At 41.2% G+C, this 5,000-nt stretch overlaps 1 protein-coding gene across 6 annotated transcripts in view; it reads left to right on the top strand.

The window, feature by feature from the left end:
• Nucleotides 1-5,000, top strand: part of stet (rhomboid serine protease stem cell tumor) — a 481,226-nt gene that overhangs the window by 135,064 nt on the left and 341,162 nt on the right. The gene's annotated exons all lie outside the window — the stretch shown is intronic.

Raw genomic sequence — 5,000 nt, 5'->3', positions numbered from 1 at the left:
TAGAAAAAAATGAAGGAAAAGGAAGAAAGATAAAGGAAGGGAAAGGAAACAGGTAATAAGAGGGACAAGAGGAGGAAAAGGAGAAAGAGAATTGTAAGAAAAAGGAAAAAGATTAATAAGCGCAGGAGGAGGAAAAGAAAGAAGAGAATACAAGAAAAGGAGAACGAGGAAGGAAAGTAAAGTAATAAGAGGACGAAAGAGAAAAGAGGAAGAAGGCAAGGAAAGCAATTAGAGAAGAAAGAGGAAGGAAAGCCAATGAAGAAGAGGATGGAAAATAAATCAGGAAGATGAGAAGGAGAGGAAACCAGGAATGGGAGAAATAGGAAAAGTAAACAGGAAGAGAAGAAAGAGGGAAATGGATTAGTAAAGAAAGAGGAAGGAAAGTCAAGGAAGAAGAGGAAGGAAAGGAAAGTAGGAAGAGAAGGAAAGAAGAAATCAGGAAGAGGAAAAATAGGAAAATAAATCAGGAAAAAGGGAAAGGAGGAAGAGAAAGGAAAGGCAGTCAGCAAGAGGAATAAGAAAGAGGAAAATAAAATCAGTAAGGAAAAATAGAAGAGAAGAAAGAGGAAGGAAGTCCAAAGAAGAAGAAGAGAAGAAAATAGAGATGAAGAGGAAAAAGAGAAGAAGAAAGAGGAAGGAATTCCGAAGAGGAAGAAGAGAAGAGAAGAAAGAGGAAGGAAGTCCAAAGAGGAAGAGGAAGAAGAGAAGAGAAGAAAGGGGAAGAGGAAAAAGAGAAGAAGAAAGAGGAAGGCAGTCCGAAGAGGAAAAAGAGAAGAGAAGAAAGAGTAAGGAATTCCAAAGAGGAAGAAGAGAAGAGAAGAAAGAGGAAGGATTTCCAAAGAGGAAGAGAAGAGAAGAAAGAGGAAGGATTTCCAAAGAGGAAGAGAAGAGAAGAAAGAGGAAGGAAGTCCAAAGAGGAAGAGGAAGGAAAGAGCGAAGTGCGGTGCGCGGCAGATAACGCCTTTCCTCTCCTCTTCGCTTCACAGTTGGATGATCTTCCGGACCGCAGTCTCAACGCATTATCCCGCTTCGCTCGCGTTATTGGTTCGTTCTCTCTCCTCCTTTGATTATCTCTATCTCTCTCTCTCTCTTTCTTTCTTTTTTCTCTCTTTTCTCCCTCTCCCTCTCTCTTTCTCTCTCTCTCTCTTTCACTCACTCTCTCTCTCTCTCTCTCTCTCTCTCTCTCTCTCTCTCTCTCTCTCTCTCTCTCTCTCTCTCTCTCTCTCTCTCTCTCTCTCTCTCTCTCTCTCTCTCTCTCTCTCTCTTCCCCTCTCTTTCTAAATTGTAGTCGGGGTTCTACGCTTCACTGTCTGTTCTTTCTTGGGTTTTATTTGTTGTTTATGGGTGTTGTTTTTTGTTGTTGTTCTCCAGGGGGGACAGTTTCGGTGTATTAAGGTGTTGACATATAGTGTTCATGTATGAACGTATAAACACACATGCGCACTCATAACTTTTCTTGACATTTTTTTTATAGAAATTTTGAATAGGTAAACAATACTTCTCTTTTTATTACTTTAGTCTCTGGCAATTATTGTTGTTGTTATTATTAATGTTATTATCATGATTGTTCTTCTTATTGTTAGTTATTATTATTGTTGTTGCAATTATTATGATTATCATTATTGTTATCAATATTATTGTTATTATTATTATTATTACTATTACTATTATCACCATGGTTATTATTACTGTTATTATTATTATTATCATCTTCGTCATCATCATCATCATCATCACCATAGAATGATATTCATGTTTCTTTTTTTTATATGATAACTTATCATAATACAGGAAATTCATAAGACTTAGAAAAAAGTAGAATAGGGAGAAACAGACATCTGTCGTAAATGGAAATCTGTCCATAGGGAAGGAGGCGCTAATGTTAGCAATTTTGGCACTCTAAAACTAGCGCAACTTCTGCTATGCCTCCGTCGTTCAACACGCACACACACACACACACACACACACACACACACACACACACACACACACACACACACACACACACACACACACACACACACACACACACACACACACACACACACACACACACAAAACACACACACATTTTACTACTGTTGCTATCGCTATAGTATCTAGGACTACCGCCACAAATACTGCAACTACTTACACTACCAACACAAATATCATAGTACAACTGTTGCTACCAATGCTGCTTCTACCACCACTGCGCCTCCTAGCATTCGAAGAATACATTTAAAATTCGTTGTCCTTAGTGTTGCAATCGCAAGAATGAGAGTGAGAGGGGCCCACGCGGGGTGGATCAGCAAGGAACGCCTCCGCCATTTTCTTCGAGAAATGAAGGAGATGAACCGGGACTTGGAAGCTGAACCATGTGGGGTAAAGTTTCACTCGCAGGATTATAATTATTATATAATCTCAGTGATCTTTAGTGGTGTTGTGGAAGGATGACCGATTGTATTTTGTGTAATGCTTGATTTTAGGATATTTTCATAGTATATGTTTAATAAAACGAGTTAAGGTCTGATATTATTTGAGCTTGCTTAAGTCAATGCATGCAATTCGAACTTAATGATAGCGAAGAAAATATGATTTGAGGACCACAAATATAGGGAAATGATTATTAAAGAATGGAATGCATCATTAACACAAGCTAAGGAAATTGATAAGATAAAACTTGAAAAAAGTATATTGATGGATACTGAAGACTATATGGTGGCCAAATAAAATGTAATTAGCAATAGAGTAATGACAATCAATCACAACAATAACAAAAACCTCCTCCGTTTTCACCCCTCCCCCTCCCCCCAACCCCCACCTCCAAAACTCCCCATACCCTCCTCCCCTACCCCTACTCAACGAAGAAACATGGATCAAACGAAGAAAAAAAAACAGACGAGGAAAACAATAAAGCAAAAGAGACGAAGGAAAGTAGGAAATCGCAAAGCAATTGGTTTAAGGAGCGGTATGGGGCCACACGCGACCCCCCCCCCCTCTGCGGTCACAGTCAAGATGGAAGCGTCATCTTGGCCGATAGGAACACACGCAGGACTTTGACCCGAGGAGGAGGAGCAGGAGGAGGGGGAGGGGGGGGAGGAGGAAGGGGAGGGGAGGGGGAAGAGGAGGAGGAGGAGGGGGAGGGGGGAGGAGGAGAGGGGAGAGGAGGAGGTAGGAGGAGGGGAGGAGAGGAGGGGGAGGGGGAAGAGGAGGAGGAGGAGTAGGGGGAGGGGGGAAGAGGAGTTGGAAGAGGTGGAGGATCAGGTGGTGGAGGTGGAGGTAGAGGTGGTGGTAGAGGAGGTGGAAGAGGAAGGAGGAAGGAGGATGAGGAAGAAGAAGAGGACGAGTAATGGAAAGGGGAGCTGGAGGTGTAGGATGGGGGGAAAGGAGGAGGAAGAAAAGAAGAAGAGGGTTATGAGGACGTTGGAATGAGGAGAAGGAGGAGAAAAGGCGCAATACGGAATATAAAAATAAATGGAAAGGGGAAATAGGAAGAAGAAGAGAAAGAGAAATAAAGAAAACTATAAAGAGTGAGGGAAAGGAAAAAGGGAAGAGAGATAGAGGGCAGAGGAGAAGAGGCGAAGAATGAGAGGAGAAGGGAAGAGAGAAAGAATGAGAGAAAATAAAAAGAGAAGGGAATGGCGAGGAGAGATGGAAAGGAGACGAGCAATTGAAGAGGAGAAGAGAGGGAAACCGATAGGTAGCGGAGACATGAATAAACAAGGAAGCTATGAGTAAACAAAATTTAATGAGGGTACACGGGGGATAACCGAAAGTATTTATGTCAGAAAATTAGTCAGGCAGCCAGTAAATCAGTTAGTCAATCGATCAGTCATTCAGCTAAGCAGTCAATTAATCAATTAAACAGTCAATCAATCATTGAGTCAACCAATCAATCGGTCAATCAGTCAGCCAGTCAGTCAATCAGTCAGTCAGCCAGTCAATCAGTCAGTCAGTCAGTCAGTCAGTCAGTCGATCAGTCCGTCCACTAGTCAAGTCACATAGGCAAGACAGAAGACGTCAATAAATTACAAGAGAGATCTCGAAGACAGACACCAGCCATCAAGACAGACAGACAGACAGACAGACAGAGAAACTCCTACCGCCTTACGACCCTCTCCTCTAGTCATGTCCGAGTCGTTTTTCTTCGCCACCAAGGTCGTCCATCACCCAGGAGGTCGTCGAAAAGACACTCAACTTGGGAAATATTGCACGAGAGAATGATCCTTTATTCCTGAGAGTCACGCGTGTGTTGCAAGGAAAGCTGAATTGCACGAGGACTTATACGTTAGCGAGCGTCATGCAAGAAATGACGGTGTTCTTGTTTAATGTTCGAGATAAGTGTTGCATGCCGGGTTCATGTACTACCGGTGAATGTGTCTTTCTTTTTCTAATGTATGAAATCATGCAAGAAAATAGATCATGACCTGCATCTCTTGCACAGAGTTATAGCGGAAACTCTCTTGTTGAACTTTTTTCCTATTATTAACCTCGCATTGGGAATGTCGAGTGGTTATAAATCATTTGAATCTCATGTCTTTTAAGTAACACTTTAAAGTCTCAAATTTCCATTTCTTTTTTATCAAAAAACGCTCACAGTAAAACGAAGATAAAACTTAAAGTTCAAAGGTCATGGAGATTTAGATTATCATGCAGATTATCATGGATCATGTGAACTTTCGGGCATGTTGTTTCACTGACTTAAATGTATTCAGATTACCACAAAACAAAACTAACAGTTACTCTAAAAATTGCTTATATACACAAAGCTTCAATAACATTAAGGAAACAAAGTTCATGTTTCGCGGAATTGAATAAACGCTCTATGATAAATGGGGGCGGGGGGGGGGGGGGGAAGAAAGAGCAAATTATTCACGCATATAACTTTCGAGCAACAATGTTCTTCAACATTCGTCTAGCCCTTTTTCGAGATGCGTTACGATAAGGAATGAATAATCGAAAATGAATGCAAGGAAAAAATCGCCATTTTCCCACATTCAAAATCCTAATAACACTTC

This window comes from Penaeus japonicus, unplaced genomic scaffold (assembly GCF_977035675.1).
Source record: "Penaeus japonicus unplaced genomic scaffold, GWHDUDI00000001_assembly GWHDUDI00000011, whole genome shotgun sequence".
Classification (NCBI taxonomy): Eukaryota; Metazoa; Arthropoda; class Malacostraca; order Decapoda; family Penaeidae; genus Penaeus; species Penaeus japonicus.
This window is presented reverse-complemented; position numbering and strand designations above follow the sequence as displayed.